The sequence below is a fragment of the Acomys russatus genome, chromosome 20 (assembly GCF_903995435.1).
Source record: "Acomys russatus chromosome 20, mAcoRus1.1, whole genome shotgun sequence".
NCBI classification, from domain to species: domain Eukaryota; kingdom Metazoa; phylum Chordata; class Mammalia; order Rodentia; family Muridae; genus Acomys; species Acomys russatus.
Genome location: NC_067156.1, coordinates 27,962,738 through 27,988,923, shown reverse-complemented (window position 1 = coordinate 27,988,923; position 26,186 = coordinate 27,962,738). Strand labels below are relative to the sequence as shown.

Genomic DNA, 26,186 nt, shown 5'->3' with positions numbered 1-26,186 from the left:
AACTTGTATTCCATCTCCTGCTGCGGCAGCTCTTAAGAACACTGTATAACAGGAAAGGGAAAATAAAACCATCGAAAAGAACCAGAAGCAAAGAGGAAATACTGGGATGAAAATAAAGCCAGAGGCAGAGTTAATGTATACCTTCCATATACTGCCCTAATAGGAAAGAAAATCAAGATCAAACAGACACTCTGTAGTCACTGGAGAGAACCTGTCCATTGGTGTCGCATCGTCCTACCCATCAAGCCTAGAAAGACAAAAATGACCACAGCTAAAAGCCTACAGTTTCTCGAAACTAACACAGAACCTCTGTGGACATGAAAGTCTAAAGACAGTCTGGCAGAAGCACATGATAAGGACTGTGCCAATATTCTGTCACCAAACAGAACATCTACTTTCTTAAAGTCTGAATCTTCTGTTCTTGCTAAGTTGTAAATGGTCTCCACTCCTCAAGCAACAATCACTACGTGATCCTGATAGCTTTTTGTTTCATAGTAAATGTTTGAGAACAATTGCACATGTCCCAGAAAGCGATGCTTGCCAGCATGGACCAGTTCAACACAGCAACTACTTTGTGTCCCCCAAGTTACTGTAGCAGCAAGTTTCTGTGTAGTTCCTACAGATATTTTATGTAAATCACTGGGGTGTGTGTGTGTGTGTGTGTGTGTGTGTGTGTGTATGTGTGTGTGTTTAAAAACTCTGCCATTTAACTGACCTGGAGAAAATGTTCTGTAAACCAGTCTGTTGGGAGGATTCTACTGAATTTAGAGTTCAGTATAACTGGATGGACTGGGTGAGGCCCTTCTGGTGGGACGGTGGAGTCATGAGCAGTGGCTCAGCTGTGAGTGCTCAAGCCATCCCACACCCCCCATCCCGGCATGCTGCTTCTGAAGGCCACTGTCACTCTTACCACGTTGGTTACGTAATACATCTCTCACTGCTCAACTGTTAAGGATGTACTTAAAATGGCACACTTGTTTACAACCCAAATGTCGACCAAGACCCTGAACTACCTTGGGTCTTATGTCAGAGGTAACAAAAGGCGCACTAATATATTTCGCTCGTTTTCAAATCAGCAGATTAAATTGTGCACCCTGGCATAAATTCTCTTCAGGCAAATGAGGAAGTGCCAGTTAAAGGTAATATGTAAAATCAAAATGAAAGTTTTACTGGCATCTGCTTGACGGCAGAGGATTATAATCAATGATAAAAATTGTCTGAAGCTATTTTCATTTCCTTCCACCAAGTGGGCAAAGCTGTGAGGTTTGGTCTTAACTCCTCTCTTGGGTCCCCCTCTCTCTCCTTTCTGGTTCCTTCTTGCTCTTTTTAGGGCTTGCATGGACCCATGGGTAGACGCTGCCCACTTTCACTTCTGCTGAGGAAATTACAGCATGCTTCTGTAAACGGTAGAGAGAAAGAGAAAACAGATGTCTGACACCAAATGGTTGGACCTCGGAGGGTTAGCAGTATTGTCAGGACCAGCAGGACTGTAAAATGTACATGAGTCTGAGAGGAGCACTGGGGTGTGAGTAGGGATGAAGGAGACAAGTAAGTTGAGGAGGGAAAAAGGAGGTGGGTGGACGTCTGTGAGTTATCTACTCTACCGATCCCTCTTGAGAGTGATGTGGCACCCTACTCTAGTCCCGTTGTGATGGTTTCTATTCGAGTCTGACTCGACTGCTGACTCAGTATCTCCGTAGAACCCGGAAGTTCGCCCCAAAGAGGAGAGTCACTGTATTAGTCAGGGTCTCTCAAAAAAGTTAGACTCAAGCGGCAGAATTCTCCAGTCTGAAATTCTCTGCTTCGTACTCAAAGGAAGGAAGGCGCCAGTAGGAGCTTGCACATCAAACGTGGTGCTGGCTTAGCTTCTTCTAGAAAAAAGCAGCCTGCGTCACTTCGAAGCCAGATTTGGTTCTCTGCTCTGAGAGCGGTTAGCCCAGTGGAGGGGCGGGCTTCCGTGACAACTGCTGCAGGGACAGGTGCAGTGTGGGTCCCACAGATATGAACCCTGATAAAGAGTGCATGTGCACTTACTCTGCCCAAGAATGGAGAGGAGAGAAGCCCAGCTCCCACCCTCCTGGGGTTCCATTTGCAGCCTGATCATCTGCAGTCTTCCTGGCAAGGAAGACGTTGCAGAGCCTGCTTCATTAAAGTGTCTGGGAGGAAGGTAAGTGGCACTTTGATTCGCATTCTACAACTGGATAATGTGAGTTCTAATGACATTAGATGAAGGTCACACAGAGGTCAGAGCATCTGAAAAAAGGATCACAAGGTTTTTTGATGTGCCCCGAACAGTCTGAACAGAGAAATGAAGAGGGCATTTTTCCATGGGTTTATCTAAAAAGAAGTGTGTTGCTCTGAATAGCTTAGTTTCATTTATTCAGCAAGTATGTACTGGGTGCTACTATGACAATGAAAACAACAAATAAAATAAGGACTAATGAGGCATTTGTGTGTGTGTGTGTGTGTATGTGTATGTGTGTGTGTGTGTGTGTGTGTGTGTGTATGTATGTATGTGCACGCATGCGCATGTGTGAGATGCATCAGATGGAAAGTACCCTGAACAAAACCAGGGGTGGCTTTTGTGAGGAGACACAATTTAGCAGAGCTCCGAGTAAAGGAGCAGGCCATGTGTTTGTCTAGGGATCCCCAAAGAATATCACGGGTAAGGCTGCGAGATGGGCAGGAGTAGAGAAAGTCTGAAGAACAGCAATGCAAGCACTGAAGCAGAGAAGCAGGGCAGAGGGAAAGACGCGGGGGGGGGGGGGCGCAACAGACAGCTGGGAGAGGGACAGCCCTGGCTTTCGCACCAGGTGAAGTGGGTATCAAGGATGGCTTTACCCAGTGCAGCTTAGAGGCTCATGGGATCTCTGTGGCTGGAGGCAAAGCTTAGTCTATCCAGGCAAGCACGCATGCATGCAAGCAGAAGAGCTGTCTAGCTGGGGAGGGGAGGGAGGGGGCTTATCTGAAGGGGAGATGGAGAGGTGCTATTTTGTTTTGTTCTAACTTGTTCTAAGTTTGTTTCTGTTATGCCTTTTTCACTTTATGGCATTGAAAAATGGTGAAATGTGATATCAAAGTAATAAACTGCTTTTCTTCACATCAGTTCAAACCATCTTCCTGATACCTGAGTGGATCTTCCTAGCTATGGGCTGTTTAATACAGGGCTGAAAAAACAGCAAGCAATCAAATACTCCCCAAAGCATGTATATCCTACAGTGTGTTCAGGTAGTTGAATTAGCTCATACAAAGTACAGTTAGCTGGATTTTGTTGATTATCCTTTCTCTCTGCTGTACCAACTAATGAATAACTTATTAAAAATCAAAATTATATGAGATTCTATGACATATGCTTGGGCCAGTTTTGGTAAATCCCCTCGATAGCTAAATTTTAAATAAATTGTTTTTCATGATTCTGTGGCTCTCATTGGCGTCCTCAAGCATCTCTATCAAACAGCAGATGTCCAGTGATGGAAAGAGTGAAGACAGGAGGCCAAGGGGTTGACCTGGGCATGAAGGGAGGCAGATCATTTAGCTGACCTTTAAGCCCATGATTGGATGTTTGTTATCCCAGACACCAGTCCTGGTATCTGTTATAGATAACGGCCTTTGTCTTTCTAGGGCATGGCTTTATTCGGTTTGTGCGAGATGACAGTTATGTTTCCTTCTGGTTCACCAGTTACTGCCTGAGAGATGGGCACCTGAGGAGGGTCTCCCATCCTCCATATGTTTGCTATGTCAGCAATGATGGTTTCTCCTCTGTCTCCCTCCTAAGGATGTGTTGAATGAAACGATGATCTTCAGGCTGAATGGCTTGAGGCTTATTAATAAGGGCATGAGTCACTGTGCTGCCTTTGAGATATATTATTAACAGATTCCGGGAAGTCCCCCTGCCTCCCCTCAGTGGCCTTTCATAATTAGCCTTTCTACTAAGGCACAGTGAACGCGAGACCTCCTCCACAGACAGAAGCCAAATCCAGCTGCTGTCAGTCACTTATCACCTTTGGTGAATTTATGTATCACACGTCTGTCTGCTGTTCTGCCTCACACAGGAGGAAAGAAAGACTAAATATGCATGAGAGAGGCCATAGTCAAGCAATGGCAGGTGGAGATGGTCCCCAGAGCGAGTGCCTCCAAGCATGGCAAATGCTACGTGTGGTGTTTCTTGAATCTAAAAAGGAGGTGGGGGAGGGGGAGGAGGAAGAGGAGGAGGAAGAGGAGGAGGAGGAGGAGGAGGAGGAGGGGAAGAAGAAGAGACGAAGAAAAGAAGACGAAAGAAGAAGAAGAAGAAGAAGAAGAAGAAGAAGAAGAAGAAGAAAAAAAGAAGAAGAAGAAGAAGAAGTCCTTTCAGGGTAGACCCTTGGAATTGCTACAACCAGTAGCCACAGAGGTGACATTCTTTAAAGAAGAGCATTGAACCCATGGAACATCGTATGCTTTTAATAACCTCCAGCCAGAGTTGTTTAAATAATCTCTTCCCAAACACCTCACATTTCGCCAGTTACGCATGTCCCTGCTTCACCTCAGCCTTTCATAAATTCTTTTCCCTTAAGTATTTCTGGAAATGCCCAGGGATGCTAACATGTGGCTAGACACACTTGTGCTGAGTATCCTCACCAAAGCAGGTGCCCACAGGGCTGGGCTCACATGAGTCCACTAAGATAGTACTCAGGACTAGAAATCTGTCCCCATGTCTGTTGCCACCAGTCACTGCTACCCAAGCTGGTGAATTCAGAGTGCCTGCTCAATGTCTGAATTAGAGCTTCTCACCCCCTACACCCCCACTCCCTGTCCCCCCCCCACCCCCTCTCAGCAGAGTGGTGCTGCCCTTAGCAGGCCCATGTGCTCAGTCTCAGGTGGTTCACAGCAGGCCGCCCTTAGACAGTCCCACTCCTAGTCAAGGACTATGTGTTTCTACTCTGCTCTACTTGTCTTTGCTGCTACCATTCCCACCTCAGGGACAGCTAATCTAACTATTATTCAAAGCTAAGTGTAATTCCTGGAAGCCAGTCTAAGCTTTCTGCTGAAAGGCTGTGTGAACCCCAAAGTGTCACTACCTCATATGACCTATCATTCTTTCAAATCCTACACACTCTACTTTTTCTCAAGGCTGTGGAGTCAACCTTTGCTTACTGGAACTGCACTGTCAATGTATACCTTGTCCATGGGGTGCTCCTTTCCATCAGCTCTCCACTTGGGAACACCCCAGTTTTTCCTACAAAAATTTGCAACATGTCAGTGAGGAGGATTTTGGTCTTTCTCTGGAGGGTCCAGAGCCCTGTTGGAAAGCAGATACAAAGAACAGCACCAGGCACATTTGGCCTCATTTTGGTCCCTAGAGACTCTTGAGCCATAGTTCCTACCTGGTCGTGACACTCTCTCACTCCAAGCATTTCTTTTCCCCCTCTTCTCTCCTGAAGGGACCAAACAGTACACCTTATAAGACCACAGAGAGATCAAATGTTCTCCTCTCCCTTTGTGTCTTAGGGTTTTTTCCTCCAACTGCTGTGACAAAATACCCTGACCAAAGCAACTTGAAGGAGAAAGGACTTGGTTTGGCTCACAGTCTATCACAGTGAGGAAATCACCACAAGAACATTCAAGAACAGAGCGTGGTGGCTAATGTATATGTAGCTGCTCAGATCCCATTATTTACTTAGACAGTCCAAGATGCCCTGCCCAGGGAATGCTCTTACTCACAATTAAGATGGCTCTTCCCATGTCTATTGATAGAATCAAGATGATTCCCCCACAGGCATGCTCAGCATCCCCTCTCCCAGGCAATCCTGTCAGGTTGACGGTTAATACTAAACATCCCACCTCTCCATTTCTCTGGGAAAGCAAGCTGATAGTTGGGTCAAGGTGCACATAGCAGGTGGTGATGGCAAACTGGGAACTGCAAATTAGTGTTCTAAATCCAAAGCCAGTGCCATGACTCAGCAGGTAAAGATGCTTGCTGCCAAGCCTGATGACCTGAGTTTGAATCCCCAGTGCCTACATGGTAGAAGAAGAGAGCTGACTCCCATGAGTTAGCCTCTCATCTCTCTCTCTCTCTCTCTCTCTCTCACACACACACACACACACACACACACACACACACACACACACACACACATAAGTAAATAAACATAATAAGTTTTTAAAGTATGTCAAAACTGGGGACATCTTGTAAGCAGTTGTATTTAAAGGCTCTACCCCAACCAGTATGGGCCCTTGCTGAGGTTGCAGACCCCAAAGAGTAGTGTACCAGCTTCTTGCCCTAAAACACTTGTGTCTAAATCTCTGCTGGCTGCCATTACACCACAGACTGGGCCCTTGAACAACATTTTGCTCACAGTCATAGAGATTGGAAGCCAAGGACAAAGAGGCTAAAATATTCTTAGTCTACTCATGGCCACTTTTTGGTCATAGCCAACTGTCTGCCACGTGTCTTCACATGACAGAAGAATAGGGGAGCTCTCTGAAGTCTCTTTTATGAGGACACAAATCCTACATGTCAAAGTTCCATCCTCCTGCCAATCATCTCCCAAAGGCCTAACCTTCTTCTAGTCTGTAATAAGTTAGGGCTGCAACCTATAGATGTGCGGAGGGGCTGCAAATGTTTAGTGTATAGCAACACGCATCATGAAACTTTTCTTCTCAGAGAAAAAACATATTCTTCAGAAAAGAAGGATTGCTTGAGTTTGGTATTTCAAGATCAGTCTGGGAAACAAAATGAGACCTTGACAGAGAGGGAGGAGGAGGGAAAAAAAGAAGGAAGGGAGGAAGGGAAAAGAAATGAGAAAGAAAGAAGAAAGGAGGAAGAGAGGGAAAAGGTAAGAGCTAAAGTGACACTGGAGAAGGGTTTTTAAAAGGGTAAAGAAAAATACAGAGGAAAATAACAATCCACCATCATCCTCCCTCCCACAAACAGTTAAAATTTTATGTTTTCTGTAAATTTATTTAGTATATATTAATACTTCACAGGAAATATAACCTAATATAAAAGCGTAAAAACAGCAGAGATACCTAAAAGAAAGTTGACTTCATTGTACATATGTATATATAAGTACGTACATATGCATACATATTATTTTTCTGTGAGCATTTCCAGATCATGATTTTTGATGGGATTGTTCCACTTAAGGATAAGATAGACTTAAGTGACCTTTGGTTAATAGTGAGATTGTCTCTGGTGTTTATTATTATTACACTTCCTCTTCTTCCCTCAGGACATATTCTCAATAGAATTTCTTTCTTAGAGAATGTATGTATGTGATTGACATATATGATGCATGTGCAGTCTAGGGCATCCATGATAGCATGCTCTGATTCAGTAGGTTCCAGAATCCTGGGTACTCCATTGCAAAGAAGTTGCATACAGCTCCATTTCACCTCTTGTTTGCAATAGGAAGAGCAGAGAGATACAAGCCCTGATAGTCTTCTGCCTTATAAATGTTTCTATAACACTGGAAGCTTCTTAACATTTCATACCTCGATTTACTTGCTTAGAAAATGAGGATTCTCTCACCCAGTTGATAAACTATAAACTTCTCCCCAAGGATGAAGCATTGGTGTGACCATATGAGGCAGATATATCACTAAGGCAAATTTACTGGTGCGTTGCTGTCAGAGAAAGTGTTTAGTCCTAGACCAGTCACTCATTCATTATTGCACCTCACGGACAAATTACATCATTTCTCTTTTCCTTAGCCCTTTTATCTGTAACATGGATGACAAGTGCTTTCCTCCTCATGGAGCACTAGACAGGACACTGCTACATGTGAGTAGTGTGTGTCCACTGCAATTATCATCATTACTTATGATGAAGAAGGTGGCACGGGTACAACGCCAAGTGCTTGGCTTCTTATTATGTGTCCCTTAAGAACTGTGGTAGGAAAATGTCTGCAGCATATAAATGTAGGCGCAATCAAAAACACAAAGTCACCTTAGCCAAAATATCAAATCAGAGTAGTGAGGTCAGTCTTTGCAAAATATGCTCCCCGAAGAAGTCATAAGCCCTGCAGGAGTGTGTTCCAAGGATCTTTGGTGGTCACAGGAGGAGGAGGATCAGATGGGTAAGAAATTTAGGGTTTCAGTCCCCCCCATACATACAGCTTTCATTTAACAGTAAAAATTCTTAGCTGATGAGCCATACTATTCCTCCTTGCACCCCCAACCAGACCTCATTTCCCAGGTTTCATTAAGTGTTACCATGTGCTCACATTGTGGGCCATATGGTTTCTGTCTGTATGGTCTAGCTCTTCCATTGCAGTGTGGAAGCAGCCACCTGAGACATATAAACATATGGGTGTGTTATGTCCCATAAAACTATATATGTGTGTGTGCATGTGCGTGCGTGCATGTGTGTGTGTGTGTGTGTGTGTGTGTGTGTGTGTGTGTGTGTGTCTTGTCTATGGTTTGCCAGCTCCTGGATGAGAGCACAATAAGCCAAGGGAGGTTGCACAATGAAGCTGAAAGACAGACAGGAGCCAGTCGGGAGGCACCCTGGGATCAGAGCACCACTTCATTTCTACACCAGCAGGAAGCAGGCTGCCAAGCATTTTAGAAAGCAGTGTGTCTCAATGTCGGAAACTCAGCTCTGGAGAGCCAACCTGCAGCTTTCATTCACGGTGTGGGCACAGGGGCCCTTTTGTCCTTTCCTGTGTGGAGTTTCTCCCTAAAGCTCGTGAGGTAGCATCTCTAGGGAAAGACCAGCTTGCAGGGGCCTCACAAGGCGACATTTGTCACTGGTGAACTTGCCATGGAAGCAGCTGTCATCTACAGCCTAGTGGACCAGGAACCCCAATCTGCCAACACACTGTCCTCATTCTCGGCCAGACTTATACTCCAAGTTCAAGTGCCTCCCACCTTAGGTTAAAAGCCCAATTTACTAATTCCGTCTTTAATTTATTTTATAATTAGTGGGTGGAGCTTCATTATGACATTTCATATATAAATATAGATGTGTATCATTGTACTTTGTTTGCCCAAGTAATTTTCTATGACAAATACAGATGCCAAATGAGAGCAGTTCATTTTCTCATCTATAACATAAATTACATCCTTAGAGAAACAATAGCAGCAGCCATGATGGTTAACATTTATTATTATTTGTGCTACCAAGCACAGTATAGATCTACCTATGCAATTACTTAGACCTTAAAATAAGTCTATTAGGTCAAAACTATAGCTAAGTCCTGTTCATATACAAAGAAAGAGATTATGTAACTCCAGAACACACAGCTAGTGAGTGGTAGAAATAAGAGCTGAACTCATATGGTGTAAGCCAGAGTCTGGCATTTAACCAGTATAACATGGATAGTCAAGCAACAGAGGCATAGGGAAAAGGCAGATGGATATCTTTCTGATTTCTCAAGGACATAGCCTGATACATCCATCTCTGCTAGGAATGGCACAACAACAGATCCATCAACTTATAATGCCCTTTGGTTACAGTGGTACCCGCCTCCATATTGACCATAGCCTTCTCACTAGCAGAAGCATTCCCAGGCAGCTTAGTATGTAGCTCAGTGGTAGAGAACATGCCTAGTGTGCCCAACGCTCTGCATTCAAATCAAGCACCGCGTAGGAACACAAAGCAGAATCCCCAAACTCTATACTCCCATCCGGTGCTGAAAGGTAACTAGAATTATACAATATGTTGTCATTTATGTTTGGCTTTACCCCACTCAGAACAGTAGTTTTCAACCTTCCTAATGCTGCCACTCTTCAGTGGCAGCCCCTCGTGTTGTGGTGACCCCAAATCATAAAATGATTTTTGTTGCTACTTCATAACTGTAACCTTTCTACCGTTATGAATTGTAGGGTAACTATCTGATATGTGACCCCTGGGAAAGGGGTTGAGGACCCACAGGCTGAGAACCACGGACGGAGAGCAATGTGTTAAAAGCCTGTCCCTGCATGCTACTGGCCGCACATCACTCCTTGCTGTAGATCCAGAGCATCTAGGGCGTCTTCTAGGGCATCTTGCTGTAGGGACCACATTTGTTTTCTCATTCATCACCTGACAGGCATTTAGGTTCTAATCATTTGACTAATAGGAATAATGGCATTGTAAGCACTCAAGTATAAAGTTTTGTCTAGAAATGCATAACTTCACTCAATAGACTTTTTTTTTTTTTTTTTTTTTTTGAGGGGAATTTTGGTTTTTTGAGGCAGGGTTTCTCTGTACAGCCCTGGCTGTCCTGGAACTCGTTCTGTAGACCAGGCTGGCCTTGCACTCAGAGATCCACCTGTCTGTGCTTCCTGAGTGCTGGGTAAAGGCATGCGCCACCACCACTGCCCAGCTAAGCGACTTCTTTTTTTATATTTTTCCTTAAGTTTTTAAAAAATATTTCATTCATGAGTACTGTATGTGCATATGTGCATCATTTCACCTCCCTTCCTACCAACTCATTCCCATACCCTCCCACTCTTACTCAATTATTATTACATATGTGCACAATCATACACACATGTATACTCTGCTGGCTAGTCTTATGTCAACTTGACACATGCTATAAATATCTGAAAGGAGGAAACCTGCCGGGCATGGTGGCACACACCTATAATCCTAGCACTCGGGAGGCAGAGGCAGGTAGATCACTGTGAGTTTGAGGCCAGCCAGGTCTACAAAGCAAGTCCAGGACCGCAAAGGGTACACAGAGAAACCCTGTCTCGGATTAAAAAAAAAAAAAAAATGCCTCCATAAGATCCAGCTGTAAGGCATATTGGCATATTTTAAGTTAGTGATTAGTGAGGGAGGGGCCAGCCCATCATGGGCAGTGCCATCCCTGGGAAAGCAGGCTGAGCAAGCCATGGGGAACAAGCCAGTAAGCAACACCCCTCTGTGGCCTCTGCATTAGCTCCTGCCTCCAGGTACCTGCCCTGTTTGAGTTCCTACCCTGGCTTCCTTTGGTGATGAACAGGGATATGGAAGTGTAAGACAAATAAGCCCTCTCCTCCCCAACTTGCTTTTTGGTCATGCATTCCATCACAGCAACAGAAACCCTAAGACACAGTTCATTTAGTGTTGCTTGTACATTTGTGTGTTTGAGGCTGATCACTTAGGATTAGCTAACCTGTCCATGGCCTTGTCCCTAGAGAAGATTGATTCTCCCTCTCTCGGTTGCCATTACTTGCCTGTAGCTCTTTCTCTAGATTTGAGGGCATGTGAGAGTTGTGCTGTCCATGCTGACATGGACATTTGTCATTGTTCAGAGCTTCTTTGAGCAACCATACTGTTGAGATTTCAAGGACGCAGCTCCCGTGTCACGTGTGAAAGATGCTATCTCACAGGAGACGCCCTCATTTCCTTGGCTCTGTCAATCATTTAACTTCCCTCTTCCAGGATGTCCCCTGAGCCTTCCGTGAAGGGGTTGTGAAATGGATACACCAATTGGGATTGTTCTCTGTAATTTGACCAATTTTAGATTTCAGTAATGCGCTCCATCTGCTGCAAAAAAAAAAAGTAGGTTTTTAAGTGAGGAGTGAGAGCTATACTTAATTGTAGATATAAGAATATATATTTAGAAGGTAGTTAGAAATTACAATGGCCTAGGAAAGTGGCAGTAGTAGACCATCCTCTAGGGTCCGTGACCTCACCAGTCACAGGGAATTGGGTAGGTTTACAGGACCAGATGTAAATTCCCTCCCACTGAGAAGATATTGAGTCTAATTAGACAGTTGTTGGTTACCCCAAGACATAAGTGCCACTATTGTACCTTTGAGGACATCTGGCTACTCTTGTGGTTTGCTGGCTTTATGTGTAGGTAGGCTATCGATTGCCCTTCTCCCTGAAGCCTGCATAACAGCTTCTGATGCTACCAGAGCTAGTCCTCAGGGAAGAAGCTTCCAGATCAGACCCAGCCCGACTCCTCCAAGTCCTGTTCATGACATAGAGGTGTCTTCAGTTATACTGAAGTCTTATCTTCTAGTTCTGGGAAGCAACAGAGGGCAATGGCAGTAACTTGTATTGTTTTGGAGTCTCTCAAACTGTTCAGGGAACTTCTTAAGATCACACAGTAACTCTATGTTTAATTTTTTGAGGGAACTGTGATGTGTTTTCCATAAGATTGAACCATTTTGAACTCTATTATTGCTGTGAGAAAGCTTCCGTTTCTCCATATCCTTACCAACACATTATGTTCCTTTTCTAAACATATGCCTAACCTAGTGGATATAGAGCAATATCTCCTATGTTCACAGCTAATGAAGTAGAGCATCTTTTAGCATCTTTTATATGTGTATTAGTCATTTGTCTCCCTTAGAGAATTTGATGCAAGTCACTTGTTGTCTTTTCATTGTTGAGTAGCAACAGTTCTTTATATATACTAGCTCTAGGCTTTATCAGATACATGATTTGCAATAGTTCCCTTGTTTACTTTCTTCATGCTTTCTTTTGAGGTAGAAAAGATTAATTTTGATGAAATTCAGTTTGGCTCTTCCCTTGTTTGCCTGAGCTTTAGTATAAGATCTAACCATTATACGATCCAAGGTTACTTACCTGTATGTTTTCTCCTAAGAATTTTATATTAACACCATTTGTTGAAAAAGGTTGGATGTCTTAGCATTTTTGTCAAAAATCAGTTGGGCCAAGACCTATGTTTCTGGACTCTTAATTCTGTCCCATCATCTAAATGCCTGTTCATATGCCACACTATTTAGATCCATGTAGCTTTGCAGTAAGTTTTAAAGTTGGTAAGTGTGACTTCTCCAATTCTGCTCTTCAAAAAAATTGTTTTGTTGTTTTTGCTTAATAACGTCTTAAGACAACAAGTTAAAGATGAAGCTGCAACTCAACAAAGGAAGGCAAGGCCAGGGAGCGTGGAGACCTCTGCTCTGTGTGTAGTGATTTATTTTGTGGACTAGCTTGGTTTCCTCTCTGTTCCAGCTCTGAAAGCCAAAGTAGCTTCTCTTTCAGAGCCAATTTACAAATGAGGATGGGACCACGAGACAGTTAAATAATTTGGCCACACAACTAGTGAATGGTTTCTACAGCCTGCTCTCTAGGCCATGTTCTTAGATACTAAGTCACACTGCTTCTGATAGAGATTCCTGGACTCTGCCCTTAGGCAGGAAATTTGAGGTGGGCCTTGGAGAGCTGCACTTCAAACAAACTCTCCGCTGCTTTGAATGGAAATCGGTGTTGAAGGGATGGCCATGCAAAGTAGCATGCAAGTTCAAAGCAAATCAGGGAAGGCCTTGGCGTGATGGTGGCATGTTTGGGAGAGATGCCAGGCAAGTGGAAAGAAAACTGTGCACAGGTGAAGGGAAGGCAGGGAGGGAAAACACAAGGTATTGGCAGCTAGCAAAGGGGCAGGGCTGACTGGCCATCAGGGACCACTTCAGCTCCCTACCCTGGCCTTTCTGTCCTCACCTGTGACCATGTCGCCTGTCCTTCAGGAACATGTACTTCTCCCTAGCAGCTTAGGAGAGTATGAGAGTCTCATGGGCAAGTGACTGATCCCTCAAAGCAAACAGGAATGACTCGTGAGGGACAGCTGTCAGTGTTCTAAGTCTGGGCTACTCGTATTTTCCCCATTTTCACATGACCCCAGGTATATAAAATATGTGCACAGAGCAAACATTTGTGGGCATGAAATTATAAAGATATCTCCAATTTTCCGTACATATATAATTTCGTAATTTGCTAAAGAAAAGCATGTTTGCATGCTAATGGGATAAATGTGCTTATTTTTACCTAAATAATTCAACCTTAGCTGAATATTTGAAAAATGTATAAAATGCCCAAAAGTAAATGCTTATGCAGGTGAATGATGAAGCATTCCTGATAATTCTTGTTTCTTGATGACTGTTGAAAAATAAGTGGTGAATGAGCTACATCTAGGACAGGACTCAGCCTCAACACTGGCTGGTACTCAGATAATTCTTTGCTGCAATGGACCACCCTGTGCACTACAGGTTACTTAGCAGCATCCCACTGTATTAGTCACTCTTCTGTCACTGTGATGAAATTCCATGACAGACAGAGAGCAACTTGGAAAGGAAAGGATGTACCTTCAGGCCAAAGGGAAGTCAGGGCAGGACTCCAGGCAGGACCTTGGAGGCAGGAAGTGAGCAGGAGCCATGGAGGAGTGCTAGTCACTCTTCCTGTTTCCCATCTGATTTCTCCAACAACCCAAGGCCTCCTCCCCAGGACTGACTCCACCCACAGTGAGCTAGCTCCTCCCTCACCAATCACGAGCTAAGAAAATGACCCACAGACTTGCCAGTCTTATTAAACCATTTTCTCAATCGCGGTTCCCTCTTCTCAGCTAACTCTAGCTTTGTCAATTTAGAAAAGGGACACGTGGCAAGCTCTCTACCTCAGTTTACCTGCTGAGTCATCTTGCTAGCCGCTTCTTTCTTTCTGCTTCCTTTTTAACTCACAGTGCTTCAAGGACTTGAGTGTCATTAAAAATATTTTTAAGCACTAGCTATGAAGAGTTCTTGCTGCTCTTGCACAGGACCCAGGTTCAGTTACCAGAACCCACATAGCAGCTCACAACTGCTAGTAACTTCAGTTCTGGGGGTTCTAGCACCATTTTCTCTGTGGATAATTGTAAAAACATGGTGCACAGAGATATAAGCAAGCACGTGCATACACGCGCACGCGCGCGCACACACACATACCTTAAAAAATAACAAAAATGTGATACCAGGATATAAATGTATCCTTGACTCTGGAAGTTAAAGGGATTTTTGAGGGCTCTGATAATAAAAATAAACAAGTGAACTTGTGGATTAATGTCACTGCCAATAAAGTCATTCTGAGTAAACAGAGACATCTGAAGATGTGTCACTCTAGGCCCCGTGTAAACTGCTTGGCAAGGAATTAGAAAATTTTCATGTTCATTTTTGGTCTTTAGTAAGTCGGTGAGAAACCATTCCATTTCTCCATGATTCCCCCCCCCCCCCCCCTTTTAGCTGTAGCACTTTGCTGCTTACAGAGGACAGTGATCAACTTCTGTTTTTAAAAAATATATATCTGTCTTTATCTGACCATGCTCAGTCAGATGATGAAATCTATAGTCCTCTTAGGTTTCATAACGATCAAACTGCAGAGATGTGTAACTGTGTGGCTTCTAGACCTACAGGATCCTGTGGTTGTGATAGGCCTGGAGAACCATATAGGGACAATTAGGAATTCCCAGACGGTACCTGGACTTCTTTTACAAAACCATCAGCAGGTAGGCAGCAGCTTCACTTGTGGCCCACGATATGAAGAGGACAGAGGCTTCCTGTGAAGGAAGCTGATGTCATGCACATGTGTCTATATATGGGGTATGTGGTACTAGACACCTCACATTTGCTTTACTCCGCATTGCTCCATGCCAGCAACTGCTAAAGGCTATGTAAGGAATATCTTGTTCCTTCTGTATAAGTATCTTTTTAGGGCAAATACTCTTATCACATATATTTCTCAGATAAGGAAACAAAGGACTCAAAGAAGTTCAGTGATTTGTCCAGGATGCAGGCCTACCAAGATACCCAGTCTGAAGACTTCCTCAGATTGAGTCGTAGCTGTTCATAAACAAATAAATGTAATCACCTACACCACATGCTCCCGTTACAGATATAAGGAAATGTAAAGTTTATGTACATAAAATATGAATAGTGTTTGCATAAAGATTGCAGATAGAATTAAACTGTGGTATTGATTTTCATATCAGTGGAGACTTCAGGCTTTGGTTTGAAGTAAACAAATGCTGATGTTTTATTATATAATTCCAGTAGATTAAGTCTACAGATAAAGCATAAGTTGATGTATTATCAAGTCCTCTGTAAATAGAGCAATCAAATATAATCCTGGAATGATGCATAAGGCAGAGTAATAATGTAAGAGTTTGCATTGAGGCTAGATAACCTATTGGCATGGGCTGCCATGGTTTTGTTTCTGCTTTTTCTTTTGAAACACACCCCTAATGGAGAAGCATTTCCTATATGATTTCGTTTTAAAAGTGAAACTCTGAGGCAAATGTAGCCAGAATCAGGAAATTACCTTCAGGGTGACAGCCTCCCTATGTACACATTCTAAATAAAGCAGTTTACCCATCTCACCCAATTAATCATTAAGAGGAAACTCTAGTCCAACCAGAGGTCATCTTAGATGCCTAGCGACCTTGGCCTGCCACTCTGCTCCAGTGGCAGTGGCGCTCTTGTGTTCTACACCATTGCTTCTGCAACCAGTGTTTGTTTAGAGGCAAAAACTTAGACCTAACTCTGACTGGCTAGAGTAAAACAAACAAACAAACAGTTCAAGAAAAAAAAATAGAGAAGAAAAACATAGGAAGGTAAAGGGGACAGGAAACAAAGAGAAGGCGAGGCATATTATTATTACTTATTGAAGTATGTGACACGGAAGTCCAGAGCTGTCCAGACTCAGGATACATAGATATTCAAACTAGATAATGCGGGTCCCAGCTATCTTCCAAATTTCCATCCCCTCCCCCTTTCTCTTTATTTCATTGGTGTCTCTAAGTGGTAGACTCCAGCTGTTTCAAACTTGCATGCTATCTTTTGTTTTTACTTTTCTTTCTTCCTTTCTTTCTTCCTTCCTTTCTTTCTTTTTTTTTTTTTTTTTTTTTTTTTTTTTTTGTAAGTGGTCCCAGAAGACCTAGAATAAGGCTCATATGCCCCCTACCCTGTGCCCATCTTTGTGATAATTCCTGGGAGGCTGAGTCTGCCCCACTCACAAGGTGAGAGACAGTTACAGCACCACAAACTCATGGACTGATGTTATGAGACTTTGCAATAAAGATTTGGGAAAGGATGGTTCTTGGCTGGAAAGCGACACTGTCTCACCATGTGGCAGAGGCACCCTGACAGATCGAAGTTTGCTCAGCAGGACCATTATGCTGCTCCTTTAAAAAAAAAATCCCCTGTGGGTTTCTTTTCCCAGCCCAATAAACTAATTTTCTTGAGCTTATCTTTAACGTAAGGATAGTTTTAGCAAAAGCATGACTAAGGCAGATGTGGGGATGTTTAGGCAGAGCTTGTGCTGTACAGCCATCTGTAGCTCTACTAACTGGATTTTGCAAGGCTCTCCAAAGGAAGATTAGAGTAAAGCAGGATGAATGAGCATTTCCATCAGTGTGGCACCCTGGGTACTTAGTCACTCCATGACTAAGTACTACCAAAGTACTTGCATAATGATATGAAAGTATAAATACGAGGATATTCATCTTCATATGGCTTGCAACAGTAAAATGTGGAAATAATTGAATTAGGCAGTAATAATACATTGTAATGTGCTATGCCACAGTTACCTAGAAATATTGACATAACCCCCCCCCACAAACATTTAATGAAATTGAAAAGTGTATACAATAAAACCCCACTTTTCTTTAAAAGAAAAACAGGCTATTCAGATAAAGATTCTTTCCAGGCAAGCCTGGTGACCTGAGTTCAATAATCTGAACTCACCCACATAAATATGGAAGGAGAGAGCCATTTCACAGAGCTGTACACGCGCGCGTGCACACACACACACACACACACACACACACACACACACCATAATACATATGCCCACACATTATGCACACATATACACACAGTAATATTTTTAGATTAATACTAAACTATAGGAGTACATATGCATGAACCCATGACCTGGCAAAAGGCTGAAGGAAGTAGCAGCTCTTACACACTGGTTACATATGTAAAACGGGACTACAGAGGGGAGGGAATTTATGTATCATTCTTTTATACGTGCCTGGGATCTTATAATAAGTGTGTGCCATTTTCTAGAACCTATTACTCTACATTTTTTAAAGATAGAAGTGGTCTCTAAAGTGACAGCTCATCCTTCTAGTGACACAAACACAAAGGTAACTGTTTTGGATGCCCATCATCTCCCTTCTAGAAAGTCTTCTGACAGAAGTTACAGTCATAACTCAGAGCCTCATCTCTGCTCTCCGTTTCCTCCACAGATCAAGCCCAGTCAGAGATTACAGCCTTGTGGCACATCATTTCCAATAAAAGTTCCAACTTACAAAGCAGATATGGATCTACTAATACAGCAGGCGTACAGAGCAGCTATTCAGTCACCTACGTGATCTCCTCACACATACAATACATTGTCTCACTATTTCCATTGAGCCATTTTATAACAAAGATAACTTATATTGGTAGACAAATGATAGATTATATATATATATATATATATATGATAGATAGATAGATAGATAGATAGATAGATAGATAGACAGACACATAGATACATAGATAGATGATGGATAGATAGATAATAGATAGATAGATAGATAAAAGATAGATAATAGAGATAGATAGATAGATAGATAGACAGACAGATAGATCGATAGACAGACAGACAGGTGAGAGATACAAGTTATGTAAATAATCTCATAGGAGGGATATAACTGAGTCCCTACCCACTGTTCACGGGAGACTCTTGGTCTGATGAACAGAAATACGTGTGATGAACTCACACTGAGAGGTAAAATAGAAAAAGAAAAATTAGGACCAAAGAAAGGAGAATAAAAATATGCTGGACATCATTCAATAACTATTTGCTGATGATAATTATAGGGATGGAAAACCCATCAAGCCTATGGAGCTAAAATTAATCAGCAAGCATTCAGACTGCCTCCTGTTTCTATTACTGGTCCTGGCGGCCTGCCTGTCTAGTGCCAAGGCTGGAGACATTTGCATGACATTCAGCCTGTCAGGCTAGAGAGAGCAGAATGGGCAGGCAGAGACTCACAGCAGCCTTCTGCACCCCTTGTGTTTGTTAAAACCATAGTCAAAAAGATGAATTCCTTCTATGGAAGACTATAAAGCTTTCTTAAGACATCACTACATCACTTGAAAAGAGCCCAGTGATATGCAGGCACTCTTTCTCTGAAGCAATAGTCAACTCATTTGTGCACTATCTGAAATTTCAAAGTACAAAGGAGCATCTGATTGCTATTAGAGTCAGCAAGTGAAACCAATAGCACTTGTAACAACTATTACTTAACTTTCAGGGTGGATTTATTCTTTTTCCTTTTTCCATTGTGACAATCATTTTAGGTAAAATGTTAAGGATGTTTATGTCATTGTTAAGTTTTGATAAATAACTATAACTGCAAAGATGGTCATCCGTTGTATTCTGCATGCTCAGCATCTCTTTTATTCCTGTTTTTTAAAATCCCAATAAAAGCTTGGCATGATGGTGCACCCCTGTAATCCCAGCACTCAGGGAGACAGAGAGTTCAAGGCCTGTCTTACAAAAAGTGAGTCCAGGATAGACAAGGCTACACAGAGAAATCCTGTCTTGAAAACCTAAAAATAAATCAATCAACACTCCAATAATTATAAGATACCTCTCTATGTTTCTATCGTTTTCTTTCCCTCCCTCCTTCCTTCCCTCCCTTTCCCCTCCCTCCCTTCCTCCCCTCCTCCCTTCCTAACTTATTTCTTTCTCTCTCCCACTCACCCCTCAGACATTGGTAGCTGACCTAGGGGTTACCATGCAGAATGCACATGCTGCTTATTCTTTGGTCATAGTTTTTGGCTCATGTGGTCCAACTAAAGCAATAAAGCCTCTTTCAGGAAAAGGACAAGGAGATCATTGCAAGAGAGGAAACTTCGTCACTGCTGTAGCACATGTTAATGTAGGCATCACCACAGACCAGGCAGAGAAGCTCTTCCTAAGAATAAAACCAAAGTAGGGAAATAAAACTAAGAGATAGAACTCAAGCCCTTTTGACAAGGAGCCTTGCTTGAAAGCAAACTTTATGTAAACTAACCAACCGACTCTTGCTTTAACAGTTGGGTGTCTTATAATTGTGTGTGTGTGTCCCCTCATCGAATACAAATGGCAATCTTCTATTGTGAATGCCTCTCCTTGAGAAACAGCCAAACCACTGGAAGGCAACCCTACCTGTCCACCCGCTCCGTGTTCACACCAACTCTCCTACCCCTGACGCTCAGATGACTTCCTGATGCACATCAGAGTGCCTGTGTAGCTACTGCCACATCCCTACAAAGCCACAATGCGGGATAAGTTGTCACCCTCTCCACCTCCCTTTCTTCTAAAGCAGGGATTATAGCTCAATCTTTTTAATTTATGAGCATTTACATGTTTTGGGTTTGGTTCTGTAGACATAATAATTAAACCCATAATCATTTTTTATGTTCTTGCAGCCTTAAGCTGGGGCTTAACATTTAATTATTGCTACTTTGTGGAAGGCAATGGTTGCAGGAATGAGTAGAAGCATGAATTGAAGAGGAAATGAGCTGAGAAAAGCCCCTTCCTTCTATTAGATTAGTCTAAAGGAAATTTAATTATGCATTGTTGAAGATTATCTTGGTCTTATACACGATAAGAAAATACTCAGCCACGACACTACACCCCTGCTCTGACCTTCTTCTATTAATATCCTGTGATTCATTGAAGATACCTATAAAGTATCTATCAGAAAACCGAAGTAAACAAGCTAGCGTAGTTAAAGGGGCTCTTCAACGTGTCAGCCCTTGGTAGTTAAATAATTGAAGTTCTTTCTCAGGTCACTATAGTCTTAAGGTGAGTGAATTAGGAAAGGCAGTTCTATTGTGAAAACATTTACTACTTTTAAAAAATTCCATAAAATTGATAAATTTCCTTATATATGTTAAAATGCTAAAATGACAACAACAGTTTATAATATAGAGTAGTGTCGTTTAGTTATAATGAATGAACCGAGGCACATCATGACAGCCAGTCAGCAGCTTGCTGATAATTGTTAGGTAGGACAACCATGTGGCCTGTTTGTTTGTTTCTTTGTCTGTCTGTCCATCTGTCTGTGGGTCTGCCTGTCTGTCTTTCTTGTGGCATAGTTAAGAAATACTGGGAGTAAAGTACGAGCAATTTGCAAAGATGCAGCACTGGCTGTGTGTGCCAGGGAGCTGCAGACTTTACAGTTAAAACAAGCCAACACTAGAAAACTACCCACCATAGATCTGAGATGGGATCAAGGCACAGGGTGAACTAGTAACTCCTGTGGACGAAGGCCCAGAGCTTCTCCTGTTTCTTCCTTACTGCATGCCTCCCTTGGACTTCTTTCCTACCCCACCTACCACTGGCCTTCCTTGGACTTTGACAGACTGTACCCCACTCAGCACCCCCAGCATAAACTATTTCTCTGAGTCTGTTTCTTTTCTTTTTCTTTTATTAAAAAATACATCTTTTTCATTCAATATATTCTGACTATGGTTCCCATCCCCAACTCCTCTGCATGTCTCCCGCCTCCATTCCCACACAGGTGTCGCTTTCACCGTGACTGGTTTGTCCTTTGGTTCATCTTCCAAAGGCTTTTCTATCTTAGACAATTCCACTCTGTTGTCACTTCCATTGCCATTTAGGTGAGAGATGAAAATCCATTTTTAAAAATAAATTTATTGATATAAAGGACATATATCACACAACTTATAAAACACAATAAGGTATAGAAAACTCTTTAACTTCTGTTGTATAGACAACTGATTTTCAAAGAATGATTTCAATAGTCTTTCCCAGACTGGTGTTGATGGCCAATCTATGGTTTAATACAACTTCTTTGGTAAAGTCAGACTACAAATGAATATTTGATTAATATTCAGTTCAACAAAATAGATAGATACTGTTAGACTTCTAACCTGAATGTTGGCTGAAAATTTTATACTAATGAGTGCACTAACAGCAAAGCAACAAAGATATGTATTGGGACTAACATCCCCCATGAATATGAACCAGATAATGGTTTTCAAGTACTGGAAAATAATTATTCATAAGATTATATATTTTGAAATATGTATCAAAATATCATCTAGCACTGAAGTCTGGATATCAATAAAACAAATAAAGATCTCATTTACAGTTCTTCCAACTTCTACGGTGCAAAACCTTCACCATGGTTGATTTCAAACTACCAAAGCCACCCTTTTGAATGCTAGGGGTCCATATGCTATGACACACCAGAAGATGTCCGTGATACCGCAAACATATCAAACCACAGCACAATAATCAGAAGGCGAACGGCTCCTGAGCATTGCTGTTGAAATGGTTAGTTATACATTTAGTAATTTTAGTAATGAATTTAGTAATGAACATGGTTGGTAACTAACAAAATCTTTGAAACATTAATAAGCATATTTTACAAGCTGGTATAGATAGCTCTAATACAAGACCACATTGGCACTCTCTTGCCTAAAACTCTATCTCCCAGGGCACTAGAGATCTGGGACATGAGTGAAGAGGGGTAATAATAATGGGTACTTTTGTTGCAACTTACTGATGGTGCAAAAAAAAAAAGTACTTGTATGCCTCTCCTGTTTTCTGAATACTTTTTGAAGTTTAAAATCTCCTTTTCAACCCCATTTCCTGTGAGATGCACGGGTAGGCATTACCTCCTGCCACAAACTGAAAGGCCACGTGACTGACCCAAGCTCGTTCAAGTGTATAAACTGTGAGTTAGGTTTCAAATGCAGACCTTAGGTTGAAAATTAAACAAGAGGATAGAAAAAAAAAATCCAATGTGGGGCCTATTTTATAACATGTAGCAAATGCCATTCGCAGCACTTTAGAATATGGTTTGAAGGACTTAGATTCTGCTCTCCCTTAAGAAGCCCACATCTGCCTTGCATGCTAAACTGCCCTCTTACATGTGTCTCTTTTTAACACCCGTGCTTAAATAGATTTTAAAACACGTTGGTAAGCCTCAGCTTTGCTTGAAAAATGAAGTGTGTATAAATCTGACCTCCAATTTAACTTCAAATAAAACACACATATGCATAATTTAAATAAGTAAACGATGTGGAAGGGAACCAAACCTCTCAGAACTGAGTGAGCAACGCCAGCCACTGACAAATGGGGCAGACTGACACACTGCCTACCTAAGGAGCATGGAACAGAAGAGATTAAATCAGAAAAGGAAGAAAGCTAATGACATAATGGCCAGCCACAAATGCCACAAATGAAAAACAATGTACGTAATAATCGTTGCAACTATTCCGTGTGCTTGTTCTAATGTCTCCAAACGCTGAAAACATTAGATCTTTGCTTATGGCAACATGCATCTAATTTGTCAGCTGATGTTTTATCTCCTTTTTAACTCCTGATTGCTTCAACCAAGTTCTGCTAATATAGAGGATATAGGTTTCACCAGGGACAGCCACAAACACTTGATACACAGGAACAGAAGCTGGTCTTTTAAGTTGCTTATGATGAAAGCAAAAAAACAAAACAAACAATGACGAAGGGAAGATGTAACCAAGTTCCTATGTTAATTCCAACGGGGAAAAGAAACATATACCAAAGCAGAACTGATTCAGGTCAAGAGTTTGATACACCCAGGTGAATATATGTGTGTGTGTGTGTGTGTGTGTGTGTGTGTGTGTGTGTGTGTGTGTGTGTATACATATCATGTCTCTTGTAAATGGAAATATTAAAACACACAGAAATGGGACTCTCAAATTTAGCTCGGTTTTCCTCCAACCAGTTACCTATAAAGCACAAAGAACATGTTTCCTAAAAATAACAATATTAGAGGAATTTAGTAGCTATGACGGCTTCAGGAAATATTTCAAAGTAAGTTCTGGCAGCCAGCAAGAAAAGTCGTACTTGATTACCATATAGTTAATATTTTCAAAACCATCCATTAACAAGAACATTTATTTGACTTAAATTTACACTTGACATCACAAAGTTAAGGGAATGGGTAAGAAATAAATAAATGGAAGCTGAACCATGAAAAGTGATCATAGGTATAGGAAAATAAGTTTCAAAGTAGTGTCCTTTTATAAGACAAAATGTGTGGTAACCAATAGTGAAGGTGGTCCTGAAAGTGCTAGGAGGGGCCTTTTCTTGAATGAGATATTTTCAAACAAAAGCCAGTCAATTCATCCCAATAAATCCAAATTATGTAGTCTTCGTGCAACGTTTACGCTTGTGTCCAGGAGGTGATGAAGCCAGAGCCAAGTTTCCTGCGTAGATTTCCCTACCACCAGCTAAACGATCCACAGCGCCCTTGTGCTTTTCCCTCAGAAGTGTTTCCATATTAAGAATGAAATGTGAGCATGAAAATATATCATTATTTCATAAAATCTAAATGGAAAGATGCTACAAATGATTTCAATCAATAGTGTGCATGGGAGAGACTTCAAAAAGACTGGAGGGAAGCAGGAAGAAAGAATCATAAGCAAGTAGAATCTGACTTACTCTATAAATGCCTTTAATTTCTCTCTCTGCTTCTTAAGAACTAGGGAAACTTGAAATTAAAGGGATTAATAAGTGTTTTTAGAAGCTTTATATTTATTTATTTTTATTTGTTATATATGTTTATATTATTGCATACACAGAAAATGAACTATATATAGCAAGAAGAACCACATAACAATTAGGAATTATAGAAATGTTACATTTATAGTGTTCTGGCTATTTGAATTTGGCAACCTTGAAGAAAACAAGCTGATAGAGATGAGATATGATAGATATTGACTTACATTCAGAATTTTAGGGACTAATAATTGTTAATGATATTTGAATACTTAATATGTCTCATAAATTAATGTATCTCACACATATCAAACTTGTTTAATCTTTGTAATTTAAATCACCATTATTTATTCCAATTTTACAAAGGGTCAAAACTAATGTGTAGTGAGTTAGGGAGATTGATCAAGACTACAGACCCCTATGTAGATACTGGCATTAGTCCCAGTACACCAAGGGAATAGACCACACAGGGAAGATGAAATGGAACTCATAAAAAAAATTTTAGACCTTCATCCAAGGTGAGGCCACGAAATGATCAATGATGATGAGTTTTAGGTTTCGGAAGATAAAAATCTTGCAAGTTATCCCTAATTTTATCAAGTTTACATGCAAGACTAATCACAACTGCTAGAGCGCTGTGCCTACTCTAAAGGAGCAGACAGAAGATGATGGACTTAAACAGCCGAATGGGACTTGGAACCATCCTAGTGCTGTAATGGAGCCACTATGCACCCTGGAGCAGAGCTTCAAAAGATGCATTGATGTCTTTTGAGGGGATCATCTGGCCCTGTGGCTTGGATTATTCCTTTGAGAATAGAGATAATAAAGCAGATAAAAAAGAATAATTCACTTAAATAATATACCAAGTGCTATATAAATGCCTTCCTTGCTTTCTTTTTCTCCTCCTTCCCCTCCCTCCCTCCCTCTTCCTCTCCCTGCCCCCCCCCACCTTCCCTCCCCCAATCCCCGTGTCAGGTACATATATCTGTGAGATTACATGGAGACCAGAGGAGCAGTTTTCTTGCCCTGCTGTACCACTCTCTATCTTAATCCCTTAACATGGTCTCTCACTGTATCTGGAGCTTAGAGACTAGCAAGTCCCAGTTTATTTCACTATCTCTGTACCCCTGCCCCCACATCCCTGTGGTGAGGGAAGGTGGGAGGGAGGGTGAGGGTGGGTGGGTGGAGGAAGTAGTTACAAGCATCTGGTGCCATATTCCAGAATTGTTATGTGGGTTCTGAGGACCTGTTTGAATCAAAAATGCTTTTACTTTCTGAACAATCTCCGTAGCCCAAATGCTACGGTGATCTGGTTGCAGCTTGGGCTTCTTAATATTTTGTTTGTCTTAGGACATAATAGTCAATACATATTCATCAATTCACTCAACTAACCCTCACTAGCATCAAGTATGCACTGGAGATACGGTGTTGAATAGGAAAGACTCAGTCTCTGTCTTTCAGGCTTATATTCTAGTGAGGAGAAAGAACATAGCAAATGCACACACAACAAATGAACTATCTTGTAATACACTATCAAACTGTGCAGGAAGCTCTCACAATATAATATGGTCTACTTGTTCTGGGTAAAGTGGGCCCAGAAGTTAAAATCTCTGGAAGCAAGCATAAAGATCTTGAGTAATGTTCTTATATTTTTTTTTTTTTATTAAGTCTTTAGCCAACCAACCTGAAGTGATGTTATGCCCAGTTGACTGACTAACTCAGTGTTCTCATAACTCTGTAAAATATTATCTGAAGCCTGTTACATGTGTTCCAGGGACATAACATAATGAAAAAATATAGATTAAGGCTTTGTTAGATAAAGATAGAATATGTCAACTTTATTCTCATCTCTTCTTAAGAGATAATAAAATACATGATCTCTGAGGTAAGAATTAATCCTGTTTCTTACCTTGCAGTAATACTAATTTCCTAGGGTTATTGATGAGTAAGCACCATGTTAATA

At 41.6% G+C, this 26,186-nt stretch overlaps 1 protein-coding gene across 1 annotated transcript in view; it reads left to right on the top strand.

Moving 5' to 3' along the window:
• Positions 1-1,930: 1,930 nt before the first annotated feature.
• Positions 1,931-26,186, top strand: part of Nr3c1 (nuclear receptor subfamily 3 group C member 1) — a 125,201-nt gene continuing 100,945 nt past the window's right edge. Inside the window, exon 1 of the mRNA XM_051163815.1 lies at positions 1,931-2,167. The gene's annotated coding sequence lies outside the window, so the exon portion shown is untranslated. The remainder of the gene's footprint in view (positions 2,168-26,186) is intronic.